The sequence below is a fragment of the Nycticebus coucang genome, chromosome 11 (assembly GCF_027406575.1).
Source record: "Nycticebus coucang isolate mNycCou1 chromosome 11, mNycCou1.pri, whole genome shotgun sequence".
Lineage (NCBI taxonomy): Eukaryota > Metazoa > Chordata > Mammalia > Primates > Lorisidae > Nycticebus > Nycticebus coucang.
In genome coordinates this window covers 102386388-102405213 of record NC_069790.1, presented here as the reverse complement: position 1 = coordinate 102405213, position 18826 = coordinate 102386388, and the positions used below count along the sequence as shown (strand labels likewise).

The following is an 18826-nucleotide window of genomic DNA, read 5'->3' as shown; positions in this document are numbered from 1 at the left end:
GACAATTAAGATTATGGGTGGGGAGGAAAAGCAGAAAGAGGGACGGAGGGAAGGGGGGTGGGGCCTTGGTGTGGTCACACTTTATGGGGGCAAGACATGATTGCAAGAGGGACTTTGCCTAACAATTGCAATCAGTGTAACCTGGCTTATTGTACCCTCAATGAATCCCCAACAATAAAAAAAAAAAGAAAGAAAGGAGCTTTACATATGTTAGTTTATTTAATCCCCACAACCAGCTCCAATAGTGTACATTATTTTCCTATTTATGTGTATATATATATATAGAAACTGAGGCTCAGAGAAGTTAAGAAACTTGCCCAAGGTCTCACAGCTAGTGAGTGGCAGATCTCTATTTTCAAACCCCAAGCACCTTCCACTGCTTAAGAGCACGTCTTTGAGTGCCACCAAGACACTCCTCAGAGAGTAATCTCATCTTGGCTAATGCCTCATCCCAACCAACTGAGCTGACAACTTGGCAACATGCAAGGAGGGCAAAGGACAAGGAGCAAGGTGATTGTAAGATTCTATAATAGAGTCTCTATTCTATAATATAATCATTCAGATCTAAAAAGAATAGATTCTTTTTCCCTGGATTTCTTGGAGGAGACTGAACAAATGACCTCTCTTGCTCCCCCCACCCCCCGGCAATTGATGCTCTGGCATCCCTGGTTGTACAATAATTTCATAATACCCAGTTCCTACTTAAGTCAGGCCACATGTCATATTTCTCTGAGACTGACCTCAGCACAGTTGCCCCTTCACTCTTAAATGCTATTAAAAAATAACTCCTTGTGGTGGCACAAGGAGTGAAAATAAGTATAATGAATAATGCATCAGCTTAACCACATACGAAAACCAGAAGTCACTAATTGATGAACAGAAAATGATATGAAAATGTCGGCCATAGGTGGCTGACCCTTACAACAGACCAGCTGAAGATAATGTCGGATCTGACCCCTGAAGGATGGTCAGCTGGCTGGCTGAACCACAGCCACTCTGAGTGAGCCAACAAACTCTCCAGATGCCAAGGGATCAGGCAGGGTTTCCAGGAGCTCAAAACACTGCTACTTTCTTCTCATCTTTCCAACCCAAACTCAGAAAGTGCAAGGGCACCCCACAGGCCACTAAGCACATTCCTGATTGTTCTCCAGGGAAATTTAATGCTGAAAAACGGAACTTTTCCAAAATAGTGGTTCAAGCCAGATGAGGAGTTACAAAAAAGACAGCCTTCCATGGAAAATACCCTGGCTCCAAGTCCCCAATGTCTTCATTAGGGATGTGAAAACACAGGCACACCAGCTGGTCTCAACTGCTCTGAGCACTGTAGTATGGTGGAAAGAGCAACGCCGTAGGGCTGGGAATAAGGAACTAGCCTTCCAGTCCCCAGCCTGCCAAGCTCTCGCTGGGTTACCTTGGCAAAGGCACTTAGCTCCTCTGAGACTCACTTTCCTCATTTGTTAAATAAGGTTTGACCAGACTATGATGCCCTCTGGTTCTAAAATCCTTCATCATTTATCTTTGGATTAGCATTTTACATTTGAAGAAAATTAAAGCAAGTTCTTAGGTGTTACATTTTGCACAACCCCAGCTATTTTAGAGATCATGCCTCTCTCATTTTCATATTCTTTGGCTTTCCTTCCTCCATGAGATCAAGCCAAAATTCTCCAGCATGGCATTCAAGGCCCATTCCCACCTATCCAGCCACCCTCCCCTCACTCCACCAATCACGTTTTATACTCTGGCAATACTGGACTATTTGTACTTCTTGTAGTAACCTTACTGCCATAGCAAATACGTATTGAGCATGTATTCTGTGATAGACACATTTGTAAACCTTTGCATATACTGTTCACTTTCACTTTGCTTGGAATGTCTGCCATTAATTAGGGTAGAACTTGCTGCCATAACAAATAAGCTATAAAATATCAGCATATTAACACAACATACATTTTTTTGGTTTGTTTTCTTAGCCATGCAACAGTTCCATGCAGCAAGCAGCCTTCCACCCATAATACACTTCACTGTATTATGAAGCTCTGCCAGCCTCTCAGCTTCAGGATCTTTCACCTCCAGAGCTGGCATACCACAGAAGGAAGCACATGCATACCTTCTTCATCTGGCCCCAGAATGATCCACATCACTTCTGCTCACATTCCCTTAATGAGAACTTGTCACCTGGCCTCAATGGGGGGGCGGGGGGGGTTGGGGGGGGCTAGAAATTGGTTTGGCCACTTCCCATAAAAATGTTGTACTGTGGAAGGAAAGCACAAATCTCTGATGGTCAACCACTCATCTCATGCCATTCTTCAACTTGTCTACTTCACAAAGGCTAATTCACCTTTGAAACCTCAGTCCAAGTGCAGGAATTCTTTCGTGAACTCTTTCCTGACCTACATAAGCAGACATAGGTCCTCCTTCTCTTTGTCCCACTGCACTTTGCATGTTTCTCCATTATGACATTTGTCGCAATGTCAAATTGTGGTTTATATGCTGGTCTACTCAATTGGACTGTGATTCTTGAGGCAGGAATCTTGTCTTTTTATTTCTGTATTCTGAAAGTTTAGCATAATGACAATGATACTGAATAAATGAATGACTATTATGAGTGAATGAAAGAATTTATGAATGATTACCTTCAGGACAAGAAGCTGATTTTTAGAGAAAAACAAAAGACCATTTAAAAGAAAAAAATTAGTAATTCAGGTCATCCAAGATGTTAAAAAGAAAATAAGCATATAAATATCACCATTACAATTAATATTTTGTATTATTATTTACTTATAGTCTGTCTCTCCCATAAGCTCCACAAGGGTAGGAACCTTACCTCTACTGTTCTTTGCTCAGACTCCAGCACCTAGCACACTGTCTGGCACAGAGTAGGTACTTGACAAATATTTTGGAATGAATATTTGGAATAAATACACAAGTGAAGACCACGCCTTAACCCCAAAGCCATTAAGTGCATGACTTGAATTATAGGACAGCATGGCTGGCCCAGTGAAAAGTTACCACCATAACTAGAAAAACAGCACAGAATGCCCATCAGTACCTTCCCACTATTACCTTGTACAGCCCATGTCAGCGCGCTCTTTATATGGGAAGATGAACAAGCATTATTTGAGGAAGTGAAAATCTCAGTGGGAATGCTAGCCTTTGAGTAAATGAGGACAAATGGATGTCTCTAAAATGGTTGAACTATGAAATAGGCTTTGTAATTTGGTTAAAGAGAGAAACAGGAAGAAAAAATGCAAACAAAAATAGAGTCATGACAACTGTGAAGAATACATTGAGAAAAGACAAAAACATTTAAAAACAACTTTTGAAGAGGTATTGCAATGGACTGAATGTTTATGTATTCTCAAAATTTATACATCAAAACCTAACCCCCAAGGTGATGAAATTAAGAGGTGGGGCCTTAATTAGGTCAAGAGGGCAGATTAGTGAGTGCCCCTATAAAAGAGACCTTAGAGAGCTAGCTTGCCTCTTCAACCATGTGAAGAAATATACTGACAATATGCAGTCTGTGAATCAGAAAGGCCGTCCCCATTCACCAAATCTGCTGGTGCCTTAATCTGGGACTTACCAGTCTCCAGAACTGTGAGAACTAAATTTCCATTGTTTATAAGCCATTAAGTTTATGGTATTTTGTTATCGCAGCCGGAACAGACTAAGACAGTTCTGAAGACAATTTCTAAAATGCTTATACTACATTTATTCTCCTCATGGGTCTCATGTGACAAAGTTTGGTTTAGATATTCCACATGGCTTCAGGTAGATCACTTGCCAGATATTGTGATTTGTACCATCTGATGGGTGGAAGTGCATTGGCAATTTATAATCAGCATCTCTGCATGGGCTTGGTCCTACATATCATAAAACCCTGGAAAGTCCTATGTACAAACAAGTTAAGTTCCAGTTTGGACTAATTTGTAGCGATAATGAAGTTGATGTTGATGTTGATAGATAGACTTTTTCTAGAAATGACCAAAAATATTAATGATAGTCTAGTCATTAACAGAACTGAAAATAGGATATTGCATTTATTTCGAACACCTTTGAAGAACTCTCTGTCGCTCCTTATGGCAGAAATTGCTGTGAGCTGGGCAGAAAGTGCTTTCCATGGCTATATTTCCTAACCACTCTTGAAGTTGGCCAGGACCATTGACTGAGTTTGGTCAAAGGAATGTCAAAATGATGGCTGCCAATTCCAGGTCTGATCCATAAAAATTCTCCTGTGTAGGTCTCTGCAGGCTTTCTTTCCCACCGGTTGGATGGAAAGGACTCTGAGAACCTTGAGGAAGACAGAACCACAAGTTGGAAGAAGCTTTTGTCCTTGAATGATTGGACAGAATTAATCACTACCGTCCACATACTGCCCACCCCCCCAATCCATATTGGACTGTGACAAGAACAATACACTTTTACTGAGTCAAACCATTGAGATTTTGAGGTCATTTTTAAAAAATAATTGGCCGATCCTAACTAATACAACCCTACTTGCCAACTTTCCACTTGGTCCTACGTAAAAAGAGAGACTAGAGGAAATTTCTGGAATTTCTGTGCATGGCTTCAGAGAATCATAAAAGAAAGCAACAGCAAGCAAGCCCAACATCAGGGAAGAGTACATTTAGCAGGATTCTGGAGTGAATTTTAAAACCTTAGACATTCCCACAGACCTGAAGCATGCATGTGAGCTTCTGCTTATCTAGCTGTCCCCTTTGAACATTTTTGTAGTCCTGAGTGAATGAGAAAACAGTGAATAATCATCTCCAAACTCCTTCTTGTGTGAGTGCCAGCCTATTAGATTTAATATGTTCAGGGTGTAGACAAATAATACCACATTTAAACCTGTTTTGCTTTTGCTTTTGTTTGCTAAATATGATGATGATGAAGAAGAAAAAACAAATTGGTAAGCAACTTTGTGTTTAAAGGTATATTTTTTCTAAACGATTATAAAATGTTATGGTTGAACATAGTTCTAATGAACAATTATGGGGGACCCAGACAATGTGGCAAAAATGAAGTCTTTGAGTGTCTGTCTAGAGATGTTATTGGGAAACTATTGTTTACTTACCAGACTTTGAAAATTAAATCCTTCTTCAAGTAGCCTCTGGGTATTAAGGACAATAAATAAAGATGTGCTGATTGAAAACATTTAAAAAACAGCTTATTGCAGACTTTAAAAGAATAAGGGATTAATTCACTTTAAAACAAAATATTCTAAATTTATCTGGCCTCCCCAACAAAACACCCAACTTAAGGGCTGGAATCTGGTGGAGCACGGTGGCTCATGCCTGTAATCCCAGCACTTTAGAGGCCAAGGCAGAAGGTATCTTGAAGCCAGGAGTTCAAGACTTGCCTGGATGACAAACCTTGTCTCCATAAACAACTATAACAATAAAATTAATAAATTAAAAATTAGCCAGGAGCAGCGGCATGTGCCTATAATCCAACTACTTGGGAGGCTGAGACAGGAGGATTGCTTGAGCCCAGGAGTTCAAGGCTGCAGTAAGCTATGATCTTTCCACTGCACTCCAGCCTGGACAACAAAGCAAGACCCCGTCTCTTTAGCAAAAAAAAAAAAAAAAAAGCTGGATCCAGCTGTGGTGGCTCATGCCTATAATCCTAGCACTTTCGGAGGCCAAGGTGGGTGGATTGCTTGAGCTCAGGAGTTTGAGACCAGCCTAAGCAAGAGTGAGATCTATCTCTACTAAAAATACAAAAACAAAAAATAAATAAACAACAACAACAACAAAAAAATAACTGGGCATTGTGGTAGGAGCCGAGAGTGCCAGCTACTTGGGAGGCTGAGACAAAAAGATTGCTTGTGCCTCAATAGAGATCTAAAAATAGACCTGCCATTCAATCCTATAATTCCTTTACTAGGTATATGCCCAGAATACCAAAAATCACAATATAACAAAGACATCTGTACCAGAATGTTTATTGCAGCCCAATTCACAATTGCTAAGTCATGGAAGAAGCCCAAGTGCCCATCGACCCACGAATGGACTAGCAAATTGTGGTACATGTATACCATGAAATATTATGCAGCCTTAAAGAAAGATGGAGACTTTACCTCTTTCATGTTTACATGGATGGAGCTGGAACATATTCTTCTTAGCAAAGTATCTCAGGAATGGAAGAAAAAGTATCCAATGTACTCAGCCCTACTATGAAGCTAATTTATAGCTTTCATATGAAGCCTATAACCCAACTATAGCACAAGAATATGGAGAAAGGGCCAAAGGAGGGGAGGGGAGGGGGGAGATTGGGGTGGAGGGAGGGTTATTGGTGGGGCCACACCTATGGTGCATCTTAGAATGGGTATAGGTGAAACTTATTAAATGCAGAATACAAATGTCTACATATAATAACTAAGAAAATGCCACGAAGGCTATATTAAACAGTTTGATGAAAATATTTCAGATTGTATATGAAACCAGCACATTGTACCCCTTGATTGCACTAATGTACACAGCTATGATTTAATAAAAATAAATAAATAAAAAGTTTGAGGTTACTGTGAGCTATGACACCACGTAACTCTACCCAGGGTGACAGAGTGAAACTGTCTCAAAAAAATAAAAATAGGTGGAATCTACAGATCAACTCTCTAAAGTTGCTTCACTGATACGGTTTGGATGTTTGTACTCTCCAAATCTCATGTTGAAATTCAATCCTGAATGTTGGAAGTGAAGCCTGGAGGGAGGTGTTTGGATCATGGAGGCAGAGCCCTCATGAATGGCTTAGTGCCTTCCCCAAGGTAATGAGTAGGCTCTTATTCTGTGAGTTCACACAAGAGCTGGTTTGTTTAAAAGAGTGTGGGACCCTCCTCCCCTCCCTCACTCCCTCTCTCACCACAGGACAGGCAGCGGCTCCCCCTTCACCTTCCGTGGTAAGTGGGTGCTTCCTGAGGCCCTCATCAGAAGCAGATGCCAGTGCTATGCTTCTGGTTCAGCCAACAGAACCACAAGCCAGTTAAAATTCTTTTCTTTATAAATTACCCAGCCTCAAATATTCCTTTATAGCAAGGCAAATGGGACTAATGCATCCACTAAATGAAGTTTAGCAGTGGCCAGGACCAGTGCTCTAGGAAATGCTAGCTAGCATATGTGAGTTGTAAACCTGGGCCCATTACTGGAAAGCTGACAACTATCTTCCTATCTTGAGAGTGGCTAGAGAGAAAGCAACTTGGAGATAGTCAGGGCCCAGGAGAAAGGAGGCAGTAAGAAATCTAGGAGAAAGTCTCATTTTTTGGAAGAGTCACTGTGGGGCTGAGATGGAATAAGTAGACTTAGGACAGTCATTTTCTCATTTGGAAAAAATTATATTGCCTAATTTTCAAGGGGTTTAAACAAAGCTCTGGTGATTCTCTAACTTTCTTCCTCTCTTCCATGAACTTCAACTTCTACCCCTTTTACCAAGATACTCCATTTCTATTACTTCTTGCCTAAAATCTCAAGTCTCCATAATCAAGTTAGGTAGCCAGGAGCAGACTTGGTACTTCCTGAAGCTCATCCTGAAAGCTGTCAAAATCACATAGGAATCAAGCAGAGGAACAGGGAGGGTTAGGGAATGTTACTAGGACATTAGTTCCGTCAGTTCCTATGGGAAACTATGGAAACTGAGTCAGTGAACTGAGTGTCTCCCGCTGCTCATCAACACAAAGGGTGAGGGGCTTCCTTGTGCATTCCCTAGTCAGAGCCCTGGGACTTGAGAGAAATTCTGAAGGGAGACTGCCCATGAAGAGCTATGTTACAGGAGTGCCCCCAATTCTTTTTTTTTTTTTTGATGATCAAATTTATTTTTTTTCCCCAAGAGCTGTATGCGTTGAAAAAAAAAATCATCATTACATTTATAAAGAAAACATTAGTATTTATTACATACTAGGTCTTGTGTTGATGAGTGCTTTACACACATTATCTAGAATCCTTCCAGTAACCTACAGAATAGAAATTATTAGCCCAATTTTACAAATAAACTGAGTGAGAAATGTTAAGTAAAGTAAGTGCCCACGTCTTACTGCCAGAAACAAAATTCTAACTGGCCTCACCTCCACTTCCATCTTCTTTCCAGTATTCTCTCTGTTTACTGCAGACAACATACACAACCAGTCAGAACCACGTCCTAGTATGAGATGCGGTCTTCACAATGAGCTGGGGTGGCATGAATTCTCCTCTACCTTCCAGCCCCCCACTGTCTCCATAAGCAAATGAACTTTCCATTATTTTAGTCACCTTGTTCAGGCTTTATTGTGGGTAAATATGCAATATCTTCCAAGTTTTTGGGAAGTACCAGACATAGTTCAAGTAATGCCATTATTATTCCTACAGAACTCTGAGAACCTAGAGGGCCAGACTAGAAAATGCAGCTGGTGGTTCCAACCCAACAGAAGCTTAGCAGGGGGCAATCCAGAACACAGACCCAGGCCCAGCCTCTCCTCCATTGGGATTCTTCTGCTCCTTTGGTTTGTGGCATGTTCAGTGACATACCATGGGCTGGAGCACAGCATTTGATACTGAGAATAAGGGGAGTCATTGAAGCATGCACTGGGCTGCTGATTGGCAAAAGAAGGGAAAGGAAAAGAAGGATGAGTGGCCGGAGAGAGGGACAAGGAGCAAGGCAGAAGAAGGAAGTAAGAGAGAAGAAAAGAAGGGAGTTGTGTATAAAGAAGAAGAAAAGAAGAGAAAAGGAAAAAGATGGATGACCCTTGACACAATTTGGGCTTGTTAAACTACTGTGGGAGTCTTTGTTACCAAACATATAATAACCCCCAATGGAAGTGACAGGCGTGTGTGTGTCTGTGTGTGTGTGTGTGTGTGTGTGTGTGTGTGTGTAAGTCCCCTGGGACTGCTTTTGTTGAAGTATTATTATTATTGTTGTTATTATTGTTATTATTATTTTGAGACAGAGTTTCACTATGTTACCCTTGGTAGAGTGCCGTGGCATCACAGCTCCCAGCAACCTCAGTCTCTTGGGCTTAAGCAATTCTCTTGCCTCATCCTCCCAAGTAGCTGGGACTACAGGTGCCTTCCACAATGCCCGGCTATTTTTTTGTTGAGGTTGTCATTGTTGTTTAGCTGGCCTGGGCCGGGTTCAAACCTGCAAGCCTCAGTGTATGTGGCCGGCACCATAACCACTGTGCTACGAGGGCCAAGCCAAAGAATTATTTCTTGAAAGGAATATTTTCCTTCTCCTTTACTCCACTAGCTTCTTAGAGGCCAGAATTACAGAATAAGTAGAGAAAAGGTGTATGACAAATTCCATTTACAAAATAAAAATTGTTAGTCTAGTACCCTAAGGTTCATTGTGTCCTGCTAGGCAGAAAATTCACAACTTCTTTAGAAGAAAAACAAAATGGCAAAAGCAAAAATGAACACAAAAAGCAAACAATAAAAACCAGAAAAAACAAAAACCCTTTGGGGATACAAAAACAGCTGAGCAGAGTTTAACTGACAGGGGTATTTAATTGCTGTAAAACAGAAGTGTTTATATAGAAATTAAAAAAAACCTCATTTCCCTTAGAAACACAAATTCTTAGTTTTAATAATGAAATTCTTTAACATAGTCTCTTATATTTTCACTAGAAATATTATTCAGGGTGGTGCCTGTGGCTCAGTGAGTAGGGCGCTGGCCCCATATGTCGAGGGTGGCGGGTTCAAACCCAGCCCCAGCCAAACTGCAACAAAAAAATAGCCGGGCGTGTGGCAGGCGCCTGTAGTCCCAGCTACTCGGGAGGCTGAGGCAGGAGAATCGCCTAAGCCCAGGAGTTGGAGGTTGCTGTGAGCCATGTGATGCCACGGCACTTACCAAGGGCAATAAAGTGAAACTCTGTCTCTACAAAAAAAAAAGAAATATTATTCAATTTGTAGCTGAAAGACAAGAGGTAAGCCTCGAAGAGAACAGATAAACACTTGTTCTTTAAAATTTGAATGGTACTTAAGAAACATCTAAATATCTGTTTATTCTCCATCCAAAATAAATACTCTTCCTTAATTTTTTATTCTGGAACCCAAAGTGATTGTCTGAAGCAGGAAGAAGAGAGGGAGGGTAGAGAGGGAGTTGTTTTAAAATGCCATAAAAGAGTCTTCTGAATCAATTCCCAAAATGTTCTCACTCTATTAAGTGTTAGCAAAAAGAGATATTTGTCTATGGTTAAATTCTGGGCAAATTTCCAATTTCAGAGTACCTTCTCTGGGCCCATAGCGAAAATAGTCACTGCTAAACGTCACATTTCAGAAATTTCTACCTTGAAATTGGAAGTACCAGACATAGTTGACTACCCTTAGAAATGAACTTGAACTCCTGCATCTACTCCATAAAGAAGGAAGAGCTTTAGTCTTTATCATCTAATCCTTTGCACAGGATAGCGGTTGTTTCCTGGGTGCCAGGCAATTCCTCAGAGCCCCTTTAATGGAACATTTTAAGTAGAGACAATAATTTTTTTAAAGTGTAAGTAGTTGAGTCCTTGTTTTTAAAAGCCTGTTTTAAACGGGCTGTCATTGCCTTCAGCCAGTGATCAATATTAGCCTCCATCAACAGTGGGATGGCTAAACATACTACTTAATAAGACAAAGTGGGAAGCACACAGCAGTACCTAGGAAGAATTCTAACCAAACTCTTTGATTCCTTTCCAGCCTTTAGGTCTAACTCTCAGTTTACAAGAAATGCAAAGAACAGAAGAACAAGTTTAATAACACCATGAGGAAGCAATCAGACAAATACAGAAGGTAGGACCTTCTGTAACAATTAGCCCAGAACCATCAAGAAGTCATTATCATATGAGTATGAAAGAGAAAACAGTTCTACATGAAGTGGCCTAAGAAACATAATAACCAACTTAAATATGTGGATCTTGTTTTGAATTTACCAGAATTAAAAGGCTTACTGGGAGAGGAGGAAATGGGAGTTATTCTTAATGGGTATAGAGTTTCTGTTTGGGATAATGAAAAAGTCTGGAAGTAGATAGTAGTAGTGGTTGCACAACATTGTGAATGTACTTAATGCCACTGAATTGACACTTAAAAATGGCTAAAATAGTACATTTTATATAATTATATTTACACCAATAAAAAGAAGACATTTGGAGGACAAGTGGGGAAACTTTTAGTATGGGTGTTTAATGCCATTAAAAAATTATGTGAATCTTATTAAGCAAGATAATGGGATTGTTTACCTCACAAAAAAACTGTGTGTAGTTTTTATACATGGGTGTAGAAGTATTTAAGGGTCAATATATATATTATATATGTATATATGTGTGTGTATGTATGTGTGTGTGTGTGTGTGTGTATGACTAACTTTACTGTGGAAAATAAGAAAAGAAAAAGGAAAGATGAAGACCGTAAGGCAAAATTTTAGCACTCATTTGATCTAGGTGATAGTCATTGGGTTTTCATTAAACTGTTCTGTCTCCTCCTCCTCTCTATTAGAATTATGCAAGGGAGAGGGGAACCATAAACAACACCCTGTCTGTACAATCCAGTCTGTGAATGGAGTTCTAAATTGGAAACATGAGTTTCCCTTAGGTGATGCTCTCTGGAAGACCAGACTTTCTGGGAGTATGAAGTGGGGAGGCATAGGATAAGTGTTAGTGTCATAGCCATGTGTGTCTAACAGAGAGGTCACATATAAAAACAAATTCAGAAAAAAAGTTCAAAAGAATGGAAAAAAGATCCCACCTGAAGCCAGAGTGCAACAAGTCTGCACAGAGCATCATCACTCTGCCTACCACACCTTCCCTTGAGGTTTGAGCTGCTTCTTCACACTGAAAAGCCAGATCGTTGCATTTCTGGAAGCCTACCAGAGCGGAAAGGGATTGTTTCATCAAAGGCACCCTGTAGATCATTTCCCCATTACAAATCAATGCACCAGAAAGCAAGTCACAAGGTTGTGCCTCTGCTAGATGGTTATGATGTTCATCTCCATCCTTATTCTTTTTCAGCGCTAGATACTTAGTGGACCCCGACTAGAAGCCAGCTCAGGAGAGAAGGTAAGAAAAGGGAGAGAAATAACCACACAAGGCATGGTGAAGCTCTGGGAATGTGTATGGATGCTTCCTCCGCTGAAAATATCTGACAAATCTTCAAAGAGCTTCATTTATACCAATTATTGGAAACCTACTATAAAACACAAGTTGCTTTAATAATTCTGCGATTTGGGGCAGTGCCTGTGGCTCAAAGGGTAGGGCGCCAGCCCCATATGCCAGAGGTTGTGGCTTCAAACCCAGCCCTGGCCAAAAATAATAATAATAATAATAATTCTGCGATTTCCTTCTGGGCTAGAGTCTTACTTGTAAATCTTGAAACGTGCAGCTTCTGCAAATGGATCTTTGATTTGCAAAGCATTCTTACTCTCTGGGGCCTTCAGCCTGGGTTTGGTTTCACCTTATCTTCTCCACTACCTACATCTTTACACCGCTGCCAGGAATCTTCCTGCAAACAAAAGAGCATCTCAGTAGAGGAACATGTACTCCTCTCCACCTTCTCCTTCCTACTCTGCAAGAGACAATACTATCTGATTGCAGGAATAGGGCCACATTTACAGGGAGCAGAGCCTCTGCGTGTTAAAAGATCACACACGTGAGTGTAACTTTCTCTCTGGTGTTGTTCTCTCTCTCTCTCTCTCTCTCTCTGTCTCTCTCTCTCTCTGAGTTTCACTTGCCCCAGGCTACAGTGCCGTGGCATCATAGCTCACAGCAACCTCAAATTCCTGAGCTCAAGGGATCCTCTTGCCTCAGCCTCTCGAGGAGCTAGGACTACAGGTGCCCGTCACAATGCCCAGCTAATTTTTTCTATTTTGTTTTTTAGTAGACATGAGAGTCTCACTCTTTTTTTTTGCAGTTTTTGGCCAGGGCTGGGTTTGAACCCGCCACCTCTGGCATATGGGGCTGGTGCCATACTCCTTTGAGCCACAGGCGCCACCGAGGGTCTCACTCTTTCTCAGGCTGGTCTCACATTCCTGAGCTCAAGCAGTCCACCCACCTCAGCCTCCCAGAGTGATTACAGGCATGAGCTACCTCCCAGCCTGCTCTACTCTCTTAAAGCTGAAATGCTGAAATGGTAAACTAAGCACCCAGGACTTTTTCACCATGTGTGTAAAAGAGAGCTCTTCTCTTCCCTTCTGCTTCCTTCTCCTGCTTTCCCCTTCCCTTCTACCCCCACTCTTCTCTTCTTCCCCCTTTTAGGTGGTCTCCATGTTAGGAAGGCGTTTCTCTGACATGAGATAAAGTTGAATTATTTGGTTCTCATCTATTCTCCCAAATAATTTTGGTGCTCTCTTATCATCATACTTTGTGGAGTTTGGTAAAACTGTGATTCAGGTTTGGACTTTGGGCAAGGAAGAGTGCCTCGTAAATCTTCAGTCTTAGCTACGAGGTCCAGGCCACCTTACCAGAAAGCTTTGAATTTACATTTTAGGCACAACCTAAGTTTAGGCATCCTATAAGTTTTGGTATGTTTTGCTTTCATTTTCTTTTCTTTTCTTTCATTTATTTATTTATTTTAAGATAGGGTCTCACTTTTTTGCCCTGGCTAGAGTGCAGTGGCATCATCAGAGCTTACTGCAACCTCAACCTCCCAGGCTCAAGTGATTTTCTTGCCTCAGCCTCCCAAGCAGCTGGCAATATAGGTGTATGCCACTATGTCTGGCTAATTTTTCTATTTTTTGTAGAGGCAGTATATTCCTCTTGCTCAGGCTGGTCTCTAACTCCTAACCTCAAACAATCTTCCAACCTCATCTTCCCAAGGTGCTAGGATTACAGGCATGAGTCATCATGCCCAGCCTGAATCCTTAAACACTTGAAAAATTTTTCCTTATCATTTCTTCTTTGGCCTATTGGTTATTTAGAAATGTATTGTTTAAGCTCTACATATTTGTGAATTTATCAAAATTCTTTGCCTTATTGATTGTGATTTTATTCTACTGCTCTCAGAAGTCATTTGTGTAGGTTCAAATATTTTAAATTTATTGAGTCATAGTCTATAACCTAGAATATAGTCTATCCTGGACAGCAGTCCATATTCATTTGAGAATAATGTATTTTCTACAGTTATTGTTTATAGCAATTTATAGATTTCTGTTGGGTTTAATTGGTTTATAATATTGTTACATATAATATTGTTACAGATGAAACCTAACAGTACGCTGTTATATTTAAAATATGATTTTATGTTTTTTAATGAAGACGATGAAAATAGAAAGCAAGTATATATTAACAGAGTTTGTTATGCCAACTTTCTTATTTAACATTTTTGGTTCTTTTCATTTGTTCGTGTGGATTCAAGTCACCATTTTATGTTATTTCTTACTCAAATACAGCTTTGTTCACATCCACCTCCATTTTACTGTCATTGTCAAATATATTATTTCTAACAATTCCTTTTTAAATAATTTAAGAGAAAAAGGAAGGAGAAATACGCATTTATACTGTGTTTTACAATTATGTAATTACATTTAGCAGTACTCTTTGTTCTTTTATGTGGATTTGAATTACTGGCTGGGGTCACTTGCCTTCTACCTGAAGAACTTTTTTCTTATAAGATCAGTAATCTAGCAATTAATTCTCTCAGATTTTCTTCAGTTTGAAATACCTTCATTTCATCTTTTGTTTTGAAAGATGGCTTTACTGAATATAAGATTCTTAGTTGACAGGTTTTTAAATTTTTCTCTTAGCATTTTGAATATGCCAACCCAGTGCCTCTGGCATCCATTTTTTCTGCTAACATATCAGATGTTAATCTTATTTGGGTTCTCTTATACATTATGAGTTTTATTTTTCCTTGCTGCTTTTCAAGATTTTCCCATAATCTTTCTCTTTTAATATTTTTACTCTAATGAATTTGAGTGTGGCTCTTTTTGTGTTTATTGTACTTGGAAATAGTTGAATGACTTGAATGTAAATATTCATGTATTTCATCAAACATCAGAAGTTTTCAGCCACTATTTCTTTAAATATTTTTTCTGCTCCTCTATCTCATCTCATTTTGATAATCCCATTAAGGATACACTGATGTGTTTAATCGTATTCCACATTTCTCTGAGACTCTTAATGTTTCTTCATTCTTCTCTCTGTTCTTAAGATCAAATACTTTCTATCTTCAAACTTGCTAATTCTTTCTTCTGCCTTTAATGAATTTTTCTTTTCAGTTATTACACTTTTTAACTCCAGAATTTCTATTAGATTCTTTAAAAAAAATAAATTCTATATCTTTGGTGGTAATCTATTTTATGATTGTCATCATGCTTTCCTTTACTTCTTTAAGCATTGTTCCTTTAATTTTTTTTAACATATAACAGCTGCTTTGAAGTCACTGTCTGCTAAATCTGATATCTGGGCCCTCTCATAGGCAGTTTCCATTGATTGTTTTTTCCCTCTGCAAATGAATTACATCACACTTCCTTTTTCTTTGCATGTCTCATAAGTTTTTGTTGTTGTTGAAATAGGACATTTTAGATAGCATATTATAGCAAGTCTGAATACTGATTCTCCCAACCTAGGATTTATTTATTTAGTGACTTGCTAGATTATTTTAGTGAATTTTTTTCCCCAAAGTGTAAAATCTCTGATGTTGCACCTCAAAAGGTACAGGCTTGGATTTATATATATATATATATATATATATATATATACCCTTAGATAACAGTGATTTTAGCAAAGCTCTCTTTGCCTCTGTCCCTGCTCTCTTGGTTACTTTATCTGCTTCTGTTGGTATAATCTCTAACTATTAGGCATGAACAGCTGCCAGCAAATCACTGTGTTATTTTCAACAGTGCTCTAGGGCATAAATAGCTCCATAGTATAATCTACTTAAATTTAAGCATTTTTGCAGATGAAGTTTTTGAGGCCCATCTTTGAGGTTTATTCTGATAATAGGAGGGCTCTTCCTAGCTGTCTCTTTCCCTGATTCTCACTGGTAAACCAGCCAGCCTATAGTTTAGCTTGTTGCTCTCATTGAGCTACTGGCTTCCTCTTAATGGATTTTCAAGGACTCCCTTCAGCTTGAACTTCTTCCTGATCTGTTCAGAATAAAGTCAGTTCTCTTTAGAAGAGCTTCAGGCTACTATTTTCTTGTTACCTGTCTCTTCCCTTGGACAACAACTTTGCGACTCTACTCTGGAACTGGAGACAGGGACAATGACTCGCTTCTGTTGGAGTGACACCCCTGCTTTATAAGCAGGGTACTAGGTGGGGCACTAGTCACTGGGCTTCTTGGCTTGCATCTGTTCTGTGGAGCCTCTGCCATGCATGCAAACCATGATAAGGACAACTGGGGCCCCAATTTTATCAGCTTTCTATACCTGGTGGAGAAAGTTTGCCTTATGGGTGTGAGCTTACTGGGAGCATGGGGTTCCCTACCTCTCACCTGCCCTTGCCTGAAATTTAGCCTCTGCAACATGGAGCTGGCAGGGGAGGGGGAAATGAGAAATGTTGATGGCCTACCTCTCCCAAGGACATACTATAGATTGGCTGGGAGGTAGGGACAAAGGGAGCTCTATCTTCTTGACCACACCTACTCAGGTTGGTGCTTCCATCATATTGACCTAATTGGAGTGGGGGCAGAATGGCGGGAACAATTTTGGTTCAAATACCACGGCTCAGGCTCAGCACCTGTAGCTCAGCAGGTAGGGTGCCAGCCACAAACACTGAGGCAGGTGGGTTCAAACCAGATCAGGGCCAGCTAAACAACATTGTCAAACGCCACAAAAAAATAGCCAGGTGTTTTGGTGGGCATCTATAGTCCCAGCTACTTGGAAGGCTGAGGCAAGAGAATCTGTGACATCACAGCGCTCTACCAAGGGCAACACAGTAAGACTCTGTCTCAAAAACAAAACAAACAAAAAAAACCCAAAGCTCACACTGTTTGCTCTAAGATTTAGTGGATTCTTCTGAATAAATGTTTCTTCATTTTTTTGTATGCCCTTAGGCCAATTTCCAGAGACTTTAAATGGTTGTTTTAAAAATAATTTTCGGGCGGCGCCTGTGGCTCAGTCCGTAGGGCGCCGGCCCCATGTACTGAGGGTGGCGGGTTCAAACCCGGCCCTGGCTGAACTGCAAACCAAAAAATAGCTGGGCGTTGTGGCGGGCGCCTGTAGTCCCAGCTACTCGGGAGGCTGAGGCAAGAGAATCGCTTAAGCCCAGGAGCTGGAGGTTGCTGTGAGCTGTGTGATGCCATGGCACTCTACCGAGGGTGATAAAGTGAGACTCTGTCTCTACAAAAAAAAAAAAATAATTAAAAATAAAATAAAAATAATTTTCATCATTTATGATTGTTTCATTGGCAGGGGGTCTGTTGATCTCCTTATACCACCATCCTGGAAAATCATCTCCCAATGGGATCTGTGTGTGTGTGTGTCTGTATCTGTGAAACAAAGTTTACTGAGGTAGAGAAGAATAGGTTTATAGAGCAAGAGCAAGATATAAGTTCACAGAGTAAGATTAGACAGCGAATGGGCCCCCATTATTGCAACAAGGAAAAGGCCCCCAATAGGATCTTAATAGCACTATTTTCTTGACTGATAACATTTCCTTTATTTGAGACAGAGTTTCACTTTATCACCTTGGGTAGAATGCCTTGGCATCATAGCTCACAGCAACTTCCAACTCTTGGGCTCAGATGAGTTTTTCTTTTCTTTCTTTCTTTCTTTTTTTTGAGATTCACTTTGAGTGAGTTTCACTTTTTGGGTCTTACTTTGTCACCCTCAGTAGAGTGTTTTAGCATCACAGCTCACAACAACCCCGAACTTGGGCTCAAACAATCCTCTTGCCTTAGCCTCCCAAGTAGCTGGGACTACAGGCACCCACTACAATGCTTGGCTATTTTTTAGAGGAGTCTTACTCTTTTTCAAGCTGTCTCAAACTCCTGAGGTCAGGCAATCCATCCACCTTGGCCTCCCAAAGCACTAGGATTACAGCATGAGCCACCCAGCTGGCCAACTGTTAATGTTTGTCTTAAGATTCTATCCAAGTTTGGGTTCTGCTGAAAAATGAGGGCATTATTAAGACTAAAATGGAGGTGAATTTGGAGATAAAGGGGTTGATAGATAATCCCTAACAAAACAAAATTTTATAGAAAGACTCTGAGAAATATCTCCCTTGTGCATGCCAAGCACAGAATACCGCAGGTATTGATCAAAATAAACCACAAGACTAGGTATCAGGGGACAAAGGTGCTAACTCTTAGCTCCCTCCCTGGTTATCTGAATGATGCTAAATACACCGGCACTCTACTCTGAGCTCCAGTCCCAGGAATGGTATACTGTGTTGAAGTATTAATATTTATCTTGCCATGGTCCCCAAAACAGGGCAGCTGGTTTAGATTATGTTTATAATGGATTAATTTTCATTAAATCAACTCCATTCTTTTCTCTCCTGCTGTCCTTTGTGACTGAGCCCATGCATCTGTGAGTTATCTGTCTGGGATTTAAGGGATATTGCTGTTCTGGATTTGTGAACTCTGGAGTGAGCCTTGACCGATAAGCACCATGATCAACACTTTAAATTGTTAGATGAGGAGACAAAGTCACAGAAGCTTATCCCTCTCCTCACTAAATATTTTAATTTGGGAAAGAGAGGAGTAAGATATTTGGAATTTCAGGTTCTGATCTTCTGGTCATGGTCTATTGTTCTAAGCCAGAATGAAATCTTTTTTTTTTAATTAATTTTATTTTTTATTAAATCATAAACACATAGATCATGTATACATTAATGCATTAATGAGGTACAATGTGCTGATTTCATATAGAATTTGGAATGCTTACATTGCAGGCACTAATGTTGGCTACTTAAAATGAAGTTAGTTCCAGGTGGCGCCTGTGGCTCAGT

The 18826-nt window shown here is 40.2% G+C and overlaps 1 protein-coding gene and 1 long non-coding RNA gene across 2 annotated transcripts in view; one reads left to right on the top strand and one right to left on the bottom strand.

Moving 5' to 3' along the window:
• MKLN1 (muskelin 1) overlaps positions 1-18826 on the bottom strand; it is a 365625-nt gene that overhangs the window by 234848 nt on the left and 111951 nt on the right. The gene's annotated exons all lie outside the window — the stretch shown is intronic.
• The window catches only part of LOC128598803 (uncharacterized), a 57902-nt gene that overhangs the window by 35387 nt on the left and 3689 nt on the right, over positions 1-18826 (top strand). The window contains exons 3-4 of the long non-coding RNA XR_008383707.1: positions 10641-10733; positions 11948-11995. This is a non-coding gene — a long non-coding RNA (uncharacterized LOC128598803). The remainder of the gene's footprint in view (positions 1-10640; positions 10734-11947; positions 11996-18826) is intronic.